Genomic DNA, 17,550 nt, shown 5'->3' with positions numbered 1-17,550 from the left:
GATTTAGGGATGGAAAATAGAATTTTTAGAAAGGCTTCTGTAAAGTTCAGGATTGCCAAAAAGAGGATAGTCTTAAAATCTTTTTTTTTTCATTCTGTAATTCAAATATGAACACACTGATTTAAAAAAATTAGCACACAGATTTGCATATTGTATTCCAATTTTCATCCTGGATCAGATTTTTTACAACCATATTATAAGTAGAGCTGCTGAAATGTGGGGTTTCCAGTTCACAGGAATTTTTGCTTTTTTGAAATTTGGTTTCATTCTCAATCAGAACAAGACCAAATGATTTCAGAAATTTCCAATGAACCAGAAATCCTGAAAAAATGTTTCAGAAATACCAACACATAGTGTTTCTGAAATGAAATCTGCTCCCCAGTACCCCAACAGCTGTTGAATGAAACTGACATTCTTGTCCTGACAGCCCTGAGAGCCAGCTGGCCCAGAAGTCTGGAAGCCATGGAGTCCACAGCCCGGGCCAGTCCAGAGGATGGGGTTGGCCTCGAGGCACAGACCCTGGGAGCCTCACCAAGGGCTTTTGGGACCCCCACTCCATGGCTGGGAGCCTGGAAGCCCTGGCATGGCTGGCTGGATACTGGAGATTCAGACTTCCCAGCAACCTCATGACCTGGCAGATTTCCCTTACAAACCTGCCTTTTGATTCACTAAAAGTTCAGTGAAGCAAGATGTTGAATTGCAGAACCCAAAGTCTTTAGTGGAAACATTTTCTGGTCAAACTTTATTTCATAAATTTTTTTCCAACCAGCTCTGATTAAAAGGCCTCATCTTCCCATTTCTCCTTCCTCCTCCCTTTGGGACGATGCCAAGCTGGGATACAGACAGCCTGTTCACTGACTCCAGACCCCTTCCATAGGAGTTTCGTGCACTATACCATGTGAGGAGGTGTTTGGGAATGGACCATGACATGGCTGGTGCCTCTCTGCGACTACCTTACTCTATTGGCCCAATCCTCTCATGCCCTACATAGTGGGAGAAACTCACCTCTTAGCAGATGGCAAAGCCAAAGCCCATATGCCATTGAAGAATCATTTCAGCCCTCAAAGTAAGGTTTAATTGGGAAGTGTAAATAGTTTATAAATTTTTGAACTGGCCCTCTGTACAGGAGTGAATTTCACCTATGGCACAAGAAGAGAGGGAACAGAAGCTACGGGAATTAGTGCAGTCCAGTGGCTCTACTGCCAAATTGGAACCTGGTGGATGGGAGAAATGTTTGTCCTGAAGACCTGGCCCAACTCCCATAATATGATTCTCGATATTTGTGAAGATTTCTGTGTGGTTGTTCATAATTCTCTATATTTTTACCATAATTGTTTTGATTATTTTTTGTGACTTCCCTTGCCAATGGAACCTTCTTGAGTTCAAGATCAGTCAACAGTGTAGAGAGTTAACTATTAGAGTAAAAAAAAATTATATTCCATCATTGTCATTGCTTACTGAATTTAGGTTAAAATCTGTCTTTTAACAGCCTGTTTTTTCAAACAAACAAACAGACTCAAGCTAAAAACCCAGCTACAATTTTCAGTCTCTTACAGTTAGAGCACAATACAGCCATTTTGTGATATTATATTGCACTGAGAGTTGTTGCTCTAATGACTTAGAATGCCAAAATTGTCAGTGTAATCTGGCATATTATTGTACACTAAAGGAAACTACATTACGTAAATTCTATGGTACCTTTTTCATTTTGGTTTAAATTATATTTTCAAATAAAAAAAACTCAGTAAATTAAGAAAAGCTGCATGTAGGCAGCAGAGTGGATGTTTCATGTCATCTGTGAATCAATGTGTGTATTGTTTAATGTGTGATTCATGATAGTTGGAGAATGATGACAAATACAGGTGAAGTATGTGAGTAATAAGGTGAGCAATGTAGGCCCTACAGCAAGTACAATAATACAAAATTTAAACAGTGTCTTGATGAAACTCCCATTTTTTTGTCCATAGAAATTATAAAAATATCAAAGCTAGAATTCATATGTAGGGATTTATTTAATAAGACATTGCACAGATGACTTTAATTCTGCCATTTCCTAACTTTTGCATACTTGTGTTTGTAGCCTTAATCATGTTCTTTTAATTTAATTTTGTGTATAAATATATATATTGTGGTTTATTTGTTGTACTCTGAAGTTTGTATATACATTAAATTCACCATTTCCTTGCTGTCCCTGCGAGCTCCATTGGAAAGGAACTGAAATGGAAAGGAACTGAAATGGAAAGGAATCTTGCTCTGAGTGCTTAGAGAGCAGGACTCACAAATCTCTGGCCTCCATAAGCTCACAAGAATAGATGCATGTGTTTGTAGTTTCCAGCCTAGGAGCTAGGATTTTAACAGTTGCTGCCCTTGTTTTGGAGAATTATAATCTAAACTAAAAATATTTTTTTAGGCTATGTATGAAACGCTATGGGACATCTTATATCATCTTATATCATAAAATGTATTATTAGCTCAGGTCTATCAAATGGCTGCAATTTGGATGTCTGAGATTTCAAAAATGGTGAGTGTTATATGAAATACTATATTGAAACACATTGCAAATTCCATCATCATCATCATCAGGAGATAATACATAATAATAAAAATAGCATCTACATAGCACATTATAGTAGCAAAGATCTAAAGAAATCTTAATTAATTCTCACAAGAGTCCTTTGAGGTATGTTGTTAATCATATTTTCTTCATTTTACATTGTGGAAGTTAAGCCCAAATTTAGACTTGGGTGTCTAAAATTTGGCTTTTGAATCCACAATTAGACCTAAATCTCTGGTTTAAATTTCAAAGCTCCACCAAAGCCAATGTGAGTTATGGTTGCTCCGCAGCTGTGAAAATCAGGTGAGTTATTTAAGTGCCAATTCAGCAAGTCACTGGCAAATGTAGGAATACAATGTGGGAGTTCTTGTCTCCAGTAGTATACCCAATGCTGCCTTCCATAGAGATACTCTTGAAAACTGTTTTCAAATCCCAAATAAGTAAGTCTCCCAAACTCCCTTTAATTGAGTGAAACTTGGCAGGTCTATGACAGAATCAAAAGGAGGTACATATTGCACAGGGACAGTACTTTGATCAATGAAGGAGTGGAATTTGAAATACTATTACTTCTAAAAACAGTGTAGCTAAGATTTCCACCATTTTGTTTCACTTACTGTACAAAAAAGAAACAAAATGGAGACAGAAGAGAAAATAGCTGGATGCCATTCACTCATTCTCCAGCTGCAAATTCCTCTTTTTCCAAAATATTTTTTATGCTTCCTCTCTTTCCTTTAAACAAACATTTTGGCAACTTGTTAGAAAAAATGAAAACAGGAAGTAGGAAAAAAGTAGTTTGTGAAGAGTTCTTTTACTTGGAAAATATTAGTTTATAGTAAGTCAAATACAAACTGTAATAACTCCAAATAAAACATTGTAAAATGTGCCTCCCAGTGCATTTCATGCTGATTAAAAGTCTTCTGGCTAAGGCAACTTAGGCATTTCTGAAGAATTTACACCTGACCAGACTGATTTATTCATTCAGGGCTAATCATTCCTTTAAGGCACAGTACATAGTGAGTAGGCTTGCCACTTGTCCTAAATTTTATGGGACAATCCCTAATTTCAGAAGACTGTCACACTTTCCTCAGCTCTCACTCTGTCAAAATACTGATACATGTAAAAGGGAGAGTGAGACAGAGACCTACAAAAATGCCCTGTTCCTAGGGAAAGGTGTACATAGCTGGAATCCAGGAGATCAGGATTTCAAGTCTCACCTCTTCCACTGACTGCTGTTAATATTTCTTTACATTTCATAACTTTTATCAAGGAGAAAGACTTCATAACCTGGTTGGCATCTAGATACTGCAATATGAATGTTGAATTTTTTTTCTATTAGGTAAGTGTTGCCTTATCTAGAAAATGGAGAGAGTAACACAAGATCACTTCTGGCAGAGTTGGGAATAAAACCCAAGTCTCTTAACATAGCAGATTCAAGTATCAGTCATGTAGCCTTTCAGAAAGGATCTACCATATCTATGTGCTTGGCTATCCTGTCAGTAACTAGTAGACCATACTCACTGCCCAAAACCAGCAATCCTAATTCCCAAAATTCTACTTCAAACAGCTGGCAAAGATTGTGTCACATCACTGCTAATAGCTGCTTAACATAGAGTATAGCAGCTTATTTCTGCTACTCTATTACAGCTATCCATGCTGTAGATCTAAAGGTTCTAGATATAAACCCTGCTGATGAGGATCTCTATTGGTGAAAATCATATGTGATCATGTAATTACAAATTGTACTATAATGCACATGTTCAAGGAGTTTACATTTTAATTTTAATTCTGGCATTTTCCCAACTCATGAGTGCTTGACTTTGCAACCTTAACATTCATTTAATGTAGGATTTTTGTATTCATATATTTATCAATCTGTGGGACCCCCTCTTAAGTCAGCACTTACTGGGAGACTGGATGCCCCACAGCATTGCTAATGGGTTACAGATGTTCCAGGTACAGGTCACCTCTTTGAATCCAGCCAGTATCAGTAGGGACTGAAAAGTGTTCCAATTTTGATGAGTCTCATTTCTAGCTCCCCCATCACAAACTTACTATCATGTTTTGCACTAATTAGCAGACTCACAGAGGCAAATGCCATGGAGACTGATCTACCCATTATATCCCTTCAGGGAAGACCCCAGATCAGGGCTGAGGGATGCTGGTGGAACAGCAAGAGGAGAAGCTTGCCTTGTTTGCTGTTTTGTAGAAAAAGGATACCATTCACCTGGTTTGTCAAGTCAATGTCTTCACCAGCACGAAATCCACACACCAGTTTTTCAAAACAAAAGTTTATGATTATAAGCAAATAATTTATGATTATGCAAATTAGCTTACTAAATAATTTGAATAAAATCTTTGTGCAACAAACTTTCATGAGAAAGTATTCCTGACTCCCCACTTCCCTCCCCAAAAAGGTGGCAACCCTAATAGCAAGGGGCAAAGCTGACCGGAAGACATTTTGCTTTAAGGAGGAATACAGTCATGGAACGATGAGTCCACATTTTTGAAATAGTTATTTATTGATGTAATGTGGGGTGAGATTCATATGCTATAAGCATGTTTAAAATAATATTGAGTGTATAGTTCTAAAGTAGACCATTGAGGGGAGCTGGTCATTCTGGCTGCATTCTAGAAGACCATCAAAGCCTTTCCACCATCTTCCATGGCCCAAATAAAGGCCAGGCAGAATTGCAGTCTTTGCACTCTAGGAAGCACAGAAACTGTGCCCCTCCTATATCCTCAGGATGCATGGCATGCCAGTCAGGGTGGAGAAAAGTGAAGGGCATATCCTCCTTGACACACTGGCAAGCTTTGCAAGCTGGTCATCAGTTGGCAAATAAACTGCATCCCACAGAGGGTTTATAGTTGTGGGCCTGTATCCTGTGCATGCCTGAGAGCTACTGGAGGCAGAATTCATCCCTTTGTGGATAGTGCAACAATACATCACCACCTATTCAGGGTGTGCCTAAATGGTATAGTGTAGCCCTTTATTGGTGTAGAGATGTAAATATTATAATTTTATTTGGTGCTTTCTCTTTCTATATTTGTTATATGTAGTGGGTCAGCTGTTCAACTGTTTCTTATCACCAGTAGATGATTATCATCTAACCTAGTTTGCATGGGACATTTTGATTTTGTTAGGACTGACCTAAGCTATTGAAATGTTGTTACAATATAGTGATGTTTCCATCATAACCTCTTGATGGCTGCATTGTGACATGACTCACTAGTATGACATTGAGACACAAACATTGTAAAATAGACATTTCTAACCAGATAACAGTGGTGAAAAGTGTTAACCTTGTGCCCTTTAAGATGGCTCCACAGTTTAGTGGTGAGTCAAAGATTATTTATCAAGGTTTTCCATGAGCTAGCTGATTTCTTACTGAAGTTGCCAGATTAATGAGGTGCCAATATTTGTACCATCTACTTCATGGAATTAACTAAAAACATTTTGTTCATTCAAGTCCTTGGTGAGATAAATATGACAAATACATCTCCATATTACACTTTTCTTGTCTAACATTTGTTTACTGAGCAGGGTATTAATTATAGCTGTGAACTGAATATCTACTTGAGAAGAAGTAAATGAACACATTTAATATTTATGTGATAACACAATAAAAGCATAGGGGAGAGAGAAGAGAATACATAACAGGGAAAGAGAGCAAGTGGGGGGAGCGGAGCATTACAGGGCAGGGACAGAATACAAAACACCCCAATCTGATTGCAGTGGTACTGAGAAAAACAAACAGTAATAGAACCACAGATATTTGGATTCAAGCTCAAAAGTAAAATATTGTAAATAGTAAATTATTGTTTAAATAATGAGAAGTGATTATCCATTTATAACAATATAAATGTGTTGATTGGTCTAGAAACATATATACTTTCAGGAAAACACCAAAAGAGTTATAAAAGAGGTCTGCTTCTTTGGGCTCGATCCTGCAGCTGCTTCATGTTTAGCAACTCATTGTCTTCAATGGCATGCCGGAAAACAGACATATCAGAATCTCATTTCATATTTCCTCATTTGGCTTTTTAGTTTGTGACATGTTTTGAATAACAGAAATTTATAACAACAAAAGAGAGAATAAAATTCAGTGCTGAGAGCTCTTCATAGAATCATAGAATCATAGAATATAAGGGTTGGAAGGGACCCCAGAAGGTCATCTAGTCCAACCCCCTGCTCGAAGCAGGACCAAATCCCAGTTAAATCATCCCAGCCAGGGCTTTGTCAAGCCTGACCTTAAAAACGTCTAAGGAAGGAGATTCTACCACCTCCCTAGGTAACGCATTCCAGTGTTTCACCACCCTCTTAGTGAAAAAGTTTTTCCTAATATCCAATCTAAACCTCCCCCACAACAATCTAAACCTCCCCCCCCCACAATCTAAACCTCTTGAAATATGGCAGTTAAGAGAAAAGGAGTACTTGTGGCACCTTAGAGACTAACAAATTTATTTGAGCATAAGCTTTCGTGAGCTACAGCTCACGATGAAGTGAGCTGTAGCTCATGAAAGCTTATGCTCAAATAAATTTGTTAGTCTCTAAGGTGCCACAAGTACTCCTTTTCTTTTTGCGAATACAGACTAACACGGCTGCTACTCTGAAACATGGCTTTAAGGTTACTCTGAAAGTTTACTTTTTGAAAAATTATACTATGCAAAGTGGAGTTTGTGAGGAAATTATACCACAGTTTTTGAAAGTGAAAAACTGCTTCACGGAGTAGTTTGTTCTGAAGATATGACAAGCAATCTGTTCCTATATATTTGGCAGACTCTTAAAAATGGTTGTGTACTTGTAAATAAAACTGTATCAAATCATAGGGACACTGGAAGCCACAGATACACAGCTGAGAGCAGGAATTTGATCCTTTGTGTTATGATTTAAAAAAAAATAAAATACACTCCACTAACAGCAAGACATTGCAGTAGGTTTGATTTTGAACTTAAAAATTTTAAATCAACTGCAAGAAGTAAATATATCTGTGCTTTTCATCATGTAAATTCAAGAAAAGTTACACCAGATACTGCTTAGTTTATTTTGGCAGATGTGTATTTGCACATGTGTCTCTAGGTGGCATTTCAATGTGTGCTTCTGGAATATATGAGCGGTGAATAACAACCTATGCCTATTTCCATATACTGGTTTCTCGTTAAGTACTTTTGTCTACTGTGTGTGTTGTTCTGCTTAACCAATCCAGAATTGACTTCCTATTAGTTTCTTAATCAGGCATACATGGACCAGAATAGAAAATGATAGAACCAGTATAGGCGTGGCTGTTCCCTAACTGTGTGCATAATATGCGCACACTCCTGTATTGGGGGAAGTGTGAAGCCAGCCTAAGTCAAAGTGAATTCCTGGAGGGCTTGTGCATCTGCTGGCCAGGAAAGGGAGTGACTATCTCTCCTCCCAGCTTCTCTTCATCCATCATAATAAACCAAAAAAAGGGTATTTACCTCCTTAAATGATTAAAAATTTCTAGACATAAATCACCTTCTTTATCTGCTACCCTGTATCCCAACCAGGATGAAGTCTGCAGGAGGGGAATTCAACTTGGAAATGCCTCATAAGATCTATCACAGCTGGGCTTCCCCCCTGAGGTCTTGATGCACCACTCTGATTTAAACTTTTTGATGCTCATTCCAAAAAAAGAAGGTAAGTTTCCAAGCAAAGAACTTTGTTTGGGAAAAGTTAAGTTTAAAGTATGTTTCAGCTAAGACCCGAAAACAATATCACTTTACAAAAACATCAAACCCTTGTTTAGATTTAACCTTGTTAAAAGAAATATTAGAACATGGACAGTGAAGAAGGGATCCACCCAGTTGTCTGCAGTGTCATCTCCTCCTTTGTCTCTCACTATCACCCATTTTTGTAAAATGTGTAGAATTTCTGGAAAGAAAATATATTGGACTTGGGTTCAAAACATGAAAAGAACAAAGACTGCCGCACTCAGTTGTTTCATTAATCCTCATTATTACTCATCATTTCTAACTCCTTTTGGCAGCAATGGATAAATTTTTCTTCACCCAGGACTCATGTTATAGGGCTCCACATTGAGTTTTTTGAATAGTCTTTACATGACCATCCTTAAGAAGACCACTGTGTTCAAATACATCATATGCGTGGCTTTACATGTTTGATTAGTCCCATTGTCTTTGTTGCACTACAGACCAGCAGGCTATCAAACTTGTCAATACAAACCTCAAATGTAGAAACTATATGGGGTTTGCAATTCTGATTTTGCAACAAACTGTCCTTTCCACTTCAGTATACCCCTTGCAAATTTCAAAATAGCAAAAGTTGCTTGCAGCTGTGTATGTGACAACATTCTACCGACTGTATATGAGTAAATCTTATTTGTTCATCACACCTTTGAATTTACTGTTCAAGTGGGTTCTGAATCCTTTTCACAAGCCAGGTATCCCAAAAAATTGTTACTTTCTGCATTGATTTGGTCTAACAAACTTTCTCTTTACATTTTTGGCGTGTTGCCTTTTTGGCCGGACAACAATTCTGTGCATGGTCACGGTTGCATGTGCTACATCTCTTTATTGGTTACTGTATTTTTGCCGTCATGAGTTATGGTTCCTCTTGTTCTGCCTTCTGCCATTTGTTGGCACTGCCTGATATCTTTCTGCCCTGTGAGTGATCTTCAACAAGTCTTAGCAGGTTCAGCCAACACACACAGCTCCCAGTTTAATAAATGGGAGTCTTGTGTACATGTAGCTAAGAACAGAATTTTGCCCTTCAAGAATTTATCTGTTCATAGCAATAAGCAATTTTGATGGTGCTATTTAAAGTAAGTTACTTTTTAAAATTTGTAATCACTCATTCTTACATCTCATTCCCAGCAAAAGCGTCTCTGATGTGAAAGAAAGAAAGAAAGAAAGAAAGAAAGAAAGAAAGAAAGAAAGAAAGAAAGAAAGAAAGAAAGAAAGAAAGAAAGAAAATTGGGAAAAATTGTTCTGGAAAGCAAAAACTTGAAATATGGTAGGTGATAGGGAATCGGTTAAGTATTGACTCAAAAGGAAGCGTGCCACCAACTGAATCACCGTTGGTACTTCCTGTAGAATACAGATGTTCCTGAGAGCTCTCTTATGCAAGTTCTGACCTACCCTAACCTTGCTTAGTTTGTGATAGGCTGATAGCAGAACCAAAAACAACAAAGGAATTGTGGCTACTACCATACAGTAGCCATCTTGTTCTTCCTCTTTATAGTCTTCCACTTCTCCTTTCCAACCATTGCCTTAAAGCTATAGTGGCTTAGATTAGAACCAACAGTAAAGTTTTTCTTTTGAGTCTTTTGGAGATCTGCACACTTTTAATGCTGACTGCAAGTACTGAAAAGCAGAAAAGGACCTTGTTAAGATAATGCTTCTAGGAAGCTGAGATACCGAACCTTTCTTTCCGCAGAAACGGTTCCGTGCCCCCTGGTGGTAAAATAGTTTTAAAAAATATTATAAAGCATGTGAAGGAAATCTCCATTGAAATTTAAAATTAATGCTAATTGCTTCACCTAGCTACAAAGAAGAGTAAACCACTAAAATGTTTCAGGTGTCAAATACATAAATAATACTTTAACAATCCAACAGGTACCATCAGTCTTTGACAATCTGATAATGCGGAGTAGGACTCAACAAAACACCTTCATCATTTGAAAGCAATAACAATCTGAGATTTTCAAAGTTATTGCATAAGAAGTTCTATTATTATTTTGTTTAACTTTTGGTTCACCTCAAATGTGTTTTTAAAATAAATTTTAAGTTACAACAACTTTGAAAGTCTCTGATTTCTAGTGCTTTTAAGTGGTGGACTGAGAGAATCATTCATCTTCATGAATGCTGAAACTTTAGATTCTGTCTCCTCCAGTGAACAACAATGCTTCACGACAGTGGCAGCCCATATTGAGAAAGACACCAGCACCATTCACTGAACAGAAATACTGAAACAATGACAGATATTTCTAAAAGCTGTCTTGATTGTAGCAACTTGAGTTGCGCCAAGTGTTTCCATATGTGAGCAAAGTACCAGGATATCATTCTTGGAACAAAAATAATAGGATTGACAGGGACAGTTATCCCCTCTGTTTTAGCCAGTAGCTAATCAGTTTAATTCAGAATTCAAGAACAAATTATTTTAAAAATGTCACATTACTCTAACTCAATATTTCTCAACCTTTTTGATAACCAGGGACTGGCTTGCTGCCTTCCTAAACTATCATGGACTGCTTCAGAGGGGAAAAAAAGAACAGTTTTTCACTGGTATTTCTTGGTGTTTTTTCTATATTGCCAGCCATGTCTTTTTTTGTACTATCTGCATATAAGGCATTTCTTAACGGCTTACCAGCTCCAATTCTGTTTATTTGTTAAGATAAAGTCCAGTTCAACCAGTTATGTGATACAAAAATGTTAACCTGATTTTTAAAGGTTTCAGAGTAACAGCCGTGTTAGTCTGTATTCGCAAAAAGAAAAGGAGTATTTGTGGCACCTTAGAGACTAACCAATTTATTTGAGCATGAGCTTTCGTGAGCTACAGCTCACTTCATCGGATGCATACTGTGGAAACTGCAGCAGACTTTATATACACACAGAGATCATGAAACAATACCTCCTCCCACCCCACTGTCCTGCTGGTAATAGCTTATCTAAAGTGATCATCAAGTTGGGCCATTTCCAGCACAAATCCAGGTTTTCTCACCCTCCACCCCCCCCACACACAAACTCACTCTCCTGCTGGTAATAGCCCATCCAGGAGAGTGAGTTTGTGTGTGTGTGTGGGGGGGGGGGCCTGGACGGTGAGAAAACCTGGATTTGTGCTGGAAATGGCCCAACTTGATGATCACTTTAGATAAGCTATTACCAGCAGGACAGTGGGGTGGGAGGAGGTATTGTTTCATGATCTCTGTGTGTATATAAAGTCTGCTGCAGTTTCCACAGTATGTATCCGATGAAGTGAGCTGTAGCTCACGAAAGCTCATGCTCAAATAAATTGGTTAGTCTCTAAGGTGCCACAAGTACCCCTTTTCTTTTTGCTGATTTTTAAACATTGTTTCAAATGAAGGGTACCAATAATTTTGTCTAAAACTGTATACCTCATTTTATACATGAGAGATAATTCAATTGATTTAGTTTTAAAAAATAATTTAAAAAGATGGATTCACTCAGCATACTGTTAATAAGATGTTTGCGCCTGTCTTGTAGACACAAATCTTTCAATCCAGGCATATATGTCTGACAAGGACACTAGGAGTGTTTTTCCAATGCTCAGCCGATTGTGGTATTTTATTTTCATTGTAGTCATAGCTGAAAATCCAATTTCGCAGAAGTATGTGGAATGGAATGGGAACAAAGTTTTGACAATGAGTTCACTAAGTTATAGGTATTTACTTCTGACTTTGATCCAGAAAACAGGTAGAGTCACTTCATGAAACTGTAACTACAGATTCTCATCACTTGGCAGTTCCAGCAACTTGTCCTCCAATGATGGTGAAAGAGAGGTCTTGGTTTCTAGAGAGGAGAATGGATCATGAACCCATTGCTTTCCTTTCCATGGATCAGAGTTTGATGGGAAATAGTCCTCGAACTTTTGGAGAGCTGATTTTAGATGGGATGCAATTATTTCACCTAGGAGAGAGAGATCCATTTACTGTCATCAATATTAAGAACTGCAAAAGATGGGAACATGTCATAACAGTTGCGTCTGATTCTCTCTTTCCAGATTTGGAGCTTTTTTTAAAAGGGTGAGATCTTGTCAGCCAATACAAGACACCCGACGTACTTTCCTGCATAAAGAGATTGAGCTGATTGAAATATATCTGCTAAATTTGCAAATTTGGTGAGCCATTGTAAATCCTGAAAGTATGCTGCCAAAAGAGACTTCTTTTGAGACAAAAAGGCTTCAAGTTCATGTCACAGTTCATACACTCAGTTTAATACTTTGCCATGGGATAACCACCACACTTCTACGTGTAAGCGTAAGTGATGGTGTTCAGACCCCATTTCTTCACACATTGTAGCAAAGGTGCAAGAATTGAGTCCATTTGCTTTCACAAATTCACAATTTTAACAACTATAATAAGGACATCATTAAGCTGTGGAAACAATTTCTTGGCTGCCCAGACCTCTTGATGAATAAAGCAGTGTGTTGCCTGAGTAGTCAGTGCAACTTCCATCACTCTCACCACTAGACATGAATGTCTGCCTGTCATGCGGCTGCTCCATCAGTGCAAATTCCAGTGCAGCAATCCCACTGAAGTCCATGTCCTGTCACATACTCATTTAGGACCCGGAAGATATCAGCAGCTGTTGTCTTTTGTGGCAGTTCTTCACAGCAGAGTAGATCTTTGTGAAATGCGCCTTCGTAGGCATAGCGCACATAAACAATAAGAACCACTGTATTAGAAATGTCCACTGACTCATTTAACTGAATTGCAAACAGCTTGATGTTCTCACCCTTTCTATCAACTGAGCTTTGATATCTTCTGCAATATCAGTGAGACAGTATCACTTGACAGGGGAATGCAACTCACTTTTTTGGCAGTTGCCTCACACAAGACTTTGTAACAGGCATCTATTACTGAAGGCATTATTAGTTCTTCACCGACTGTAAAGGATGATTTGCATTAAGCTATGCATAAGGACAGCAGATATGATACTTTTAACATACCTTCATTTGATGTTATGGCGGTGTGAAGTAGTTTCTTTTGCCTCTTCACTTCATTTAGTTCTGTTGGAAGAATTCCACTGGATTTTCTTTTAAATTTGGATGTTTGGTTTCAAGGTGTTGAACCATTTCTGAAGGTTTTATAGCATCATTTCTCAGAGTCATGCCGCACACAACACAGAGAGGTTTCGGGCATTCTACATCCTCACTTGCAACAAACCCATACTTAATGTCAAACTAATTGTGTTTTTGATTGAAGGCCAAACATTTCCTTTTCTTTTCATAGAATCATAGAATATCAGGGTTGGAAGGGACCTCAGGAGGTCATCTAGTCCAACCCCCTGCTCAAAGCAGGACCAATCCCCAATTTTTGCCCCAGATCCCTAAATGGCCCCCTCAAGGATTGAACTCACAACCCTGGGTTTAGCAGGCCAACGCTCAAACCACTGAGCTATCCCTCCCCAACCACTGAGCTATCCCTCCCCTCCCTTTCTAACCCTTCTTCACGTTAACAGTCACTCGCATCTCTATTATGTTTTTTTGAACTTTTGTTAGTTCTGAAAAATTGATCCAGAGGTAACTGCTTTGACAATACACTGTCTGGTTTAGCTAAGTAAAAGTTTTACTGGAACTTAAATTTCTCTCGCAGCTATTTCCTTCCAAAAAAATGTGCATGAACGTGCTATGCATATCAGTACCATGGCAATCGATGTCAACCCAGTTTGTTTGTTTATTTGTTTTTAAATGTTCAGAAATAACTGAATACAGTGATGTAACATGCAAGTACAAAAAAGCTCTTTACATTTTAAATATTAATGTGCTGTGTCTTGGAAATCTCAGGCACCAGCAAGGAGGCTGCCACGGGCAGTTGAAAAACACTGCTCTAACTGGTTACTTTGTTCTTGTGCTATTTTGACAATACCCTGATCTAGAGGTGCCACAAATTGAAATTTGTCTGAAAAATAGCATGACAATGCATTGGGCATACCATGCAATGCAACATTACACATTAGTGATGGAAATTGTGGGTAAGCTAAGTATCAAACCTTTAGTGTAGCATGTGGCTAATATTCCCAGGATCATCCCCTGGACTCTATTTGTTTCCTTTAGCCCTTTAGCTCTACAGGTCACCCTGGAAAAAGGTGGTGTCTACCAAACGCTACCATTTGTGGTACCATAATAAGACACCACTGAGAGTAGGCTGTGTAGAGCTGTGCTCATCTCTCTACTTTCTTACATGCTTTGATATCAGTATAATCACTAATAATGTTGAAATTTTAAATAACTGGATATTGAGTTGACCTTCATTAGGTATTGAGATGAATCAGGAAGTTCATACCTCTCTGGTCTATTGTTTCAAGCTCATTGCAGACCCAGCAAACATAGCTGCATCAGTTTACATTTGTTTCATGTTTTCAATGTTTTCTCTGTGACCGTAAGGGCTAGATAATTGCTTTTATTTTAAATGAAAGCAGAGATTTAGGAGAATAAGGTGGCAGACTGGTGTGGCCCAATTCAAGCCAAGGAGGAAAAGGACTCAAAGTCTCAAGGAGAAAAAATTCAGGAAATTGAGACAGAAGAATAGAGAGGCAGAGAGAATGAGTTATTGTTATGGACGTGCAAACAGCAACTCCACAGTTAAGGTTGAGTTGAGTTTCGAATGTAAAGCAAGGGTTTGCATATATATAGTAAATACAGCCTATCCTTCCCAACATTCATCAATAACTCTGCGTACAAAATGAATTTTATGAGAATTTACAAGTAAATCTGTTAATTAGTTTAGAAATAAAAAATAGGTCTAAGAGATTTAGCCACCAGTATTGGACTTTTTTGGCTTAAGTAATCTCAGTAACAGAATAACACAGTCCCTTCAAATTTTCCATGTTGTTACAACTTACCAGTACTGAAATTTTGTTCATAGGCTACTTTTGAATATATAGATTTTAGGATTAATGGTAATTTTTTCCCATTATCCTTCATAACTAAACATTCTTTCTTCAGCTGAAGGATACCATGGTTTACTGCAGAGAATTCCACAAAGGTGCCACAAGTACTCCTTTTCTTTTTGCGAATACAGACTAACACGGCTGTTACTCTGAAACCACAAAGAACTGTCCTCTTTCAAAATGGCTACCATTTCCTATCATTCTCAGCAGGACTGAAGCCACAGCTGCCCTCGGTTGGTGGCCATTTTGAGAAGGGTATCTTTCTTTCATTGTTTTCAATGGATCTAGGTGTCTCTTTTCTGAATGCAGCTGTGGTTTCAGTCCTAGTGGGAGATGGTTGCAATTTTGAAAGCAAGCAATTCTTCATGACAGAAGATTTTTTCTTATGAAAAATCATGGCAAAATGACCATTAATATCTTTCCAATATTTCAATTCTGGCTTACTTGTTAGGAGGGATAAACTTGTGTGCGTGTATGCATGCGTGCATAAGCACAGAAGACTGAAACAGGGTGCAGGAGGGAGGGAGAATGTGGGGTATGCTCATGTGGGAGGAATGAAATATTGCCAACCAGAAGCATTCTAAAGTGAGATTGGGTTAAAAATAAACGTTGGAGTTCTTTTTATTTGCCTTCTGGTTTTGGAGCCTTTAGGATTCACTTGCTTCACATTTTCAAGATTTTGTAAACAACCCTGAGAGCTAGAAATGTTTGGTATTGTTTTGGGGTTTTTTTAAATGAAAGCTGAGATGGCATGAGAATCTCTTGCTTCCAGCAGCTGGACCTTTATAAAAAACCACCACCAAGTGAGAGACTCATGATAAAATCACGAGTTGACAACTAGGAATGTAGGGGGTTGCAAGAAGAAGGCAGAATGTAGGAGATGCAAGAGGCAGGGGATTTGAAGAACTGGAAGGAAGGGGGAACTGGTGCATTCTCCAACTGTTTTGAACTGCTTTGGCAAAACAAAGCATCTGGAAAAATCATTTAACTGGCATGTATGCGCCGATTGTTTTGTGGTATTCCTGAGCTAAAGTACCAACACTGTACAGAGGAACCTGGCCATAAAAGTTAAAATTAAGAAAATGGCTAATTGCTTAATATCTTCAAGTAATTAGAAATATCATATAACATTTTATTTGAGGTTCTTCTTTATTGTTCATGTATGACATATATTTAATGTAAACAAAGAAATTCCCAGGTAAAAATTGTTAAAATGGAGTTAAGATTGAGAGTACATATCAGTAATGTAGAGTAAAATGCTTTACAGGGATGTTGTAATACCAAAACAAAAAGTATACACCCAAGGAATTAATAGCTAAATCCAAACATTTAAAGGTAAAAATACTCCAGAACTTCACTCACACAAACTTAACTCCTAGTTGTAACTTGCTGAAATCTTGTGCATAGGCAACATTAAGAAAAAACTGGGGGGAGGGGGGCGGGAAAGTGGGAAGCAGAAGTTAATGGTAATGTTGCTGCATAATTATTCATAACAAGTCTCTCAGAAAATTTAACTTTGCCCTGTAGTGACACCATGCACTAGTCATATGATTGATATTTTAGTAGTTGTGGTCCCAAATTACATTTACCTGATTTTTTAAAATACGCCTTTCTCCTCTATCTTGGTGTCACGGCAGGGCAGAGTTAAGGGTCTTTGGGTGCATTTCCATATGGAGAAAAGCATTCAATTTGACCAGTTCAAAGCTGGGAGCAAAGAAAGAGGTGGGTGTAACCAGGGGTGGGCAAACTTTTTGGCCCAAGGGCCACATCTGGGTATGGAAATTGTATGGCGGGCCACGAATGCTCATGAAATTGGGGGTTGGGGGGCGGGAGGGGATGAGGGCTCCACCTGGGGTGCGGGCTCTGTGGTGGGGCCAGAAATGAGGAGTTGAGGGTGCGGGAGGGGGCTCCAGGCTAGGGCAGGGGGTTGGGGTGTGGGAAACAGTGAGGGCTCCAGGTGTGGGCTCTGGGATGGGGCTGGGGATGAGGGGTTGGGGGTGCAGGAGGGTGCTCTGGGCTGGGACCGAGGGGTTCAGAGGGCAGGAGTGGAATCAGGGCTGGGACAGGGGGTTGGGGCACGGGAGGGAGTCTGGAGTGCAGGCTTCAGGTGGCGTTTACCTCAGATAGCTCCTAGAAGCAGCAGCATGTCCCCTTCTCCGGCTCTCAAGCTGAGGTATGGCCAGCTGGATCTGCACGCTGCCCTGTCCTCAGACACCAACCCTGCAGCTCCCATTGACTGCAGCTCCCGGCCAATGGGAGCTGCGGGGGTGGCACTTGAGGCGGGGGCAGTGTGTGGAGCCCTCTCACTGCTCCTACATGCAAGAGCTGGAGGGAGAACATGCTGCTGCTTCTGAGAGCCGCACAGAGAAGGGACAAGCCCTGGA

Source organism: Caretta caretta, chromosome 2, assembly GCF_965140235.1.
Source record: "Caretta caretta isolate rCarCar2 chromosome 2, rCarCar1.hap1, whole genome shotgun sequence".
Lineage (NCBI taxonomy): Eukaryota > Metazoa > Chordata > Testudines > Cheloniidae > Caretta > Caretta caretta.
The sequence above is the reverse complement of the archived record's forward strand: the minus strand, read 5'-3'. Positions refer to the sequence as shown.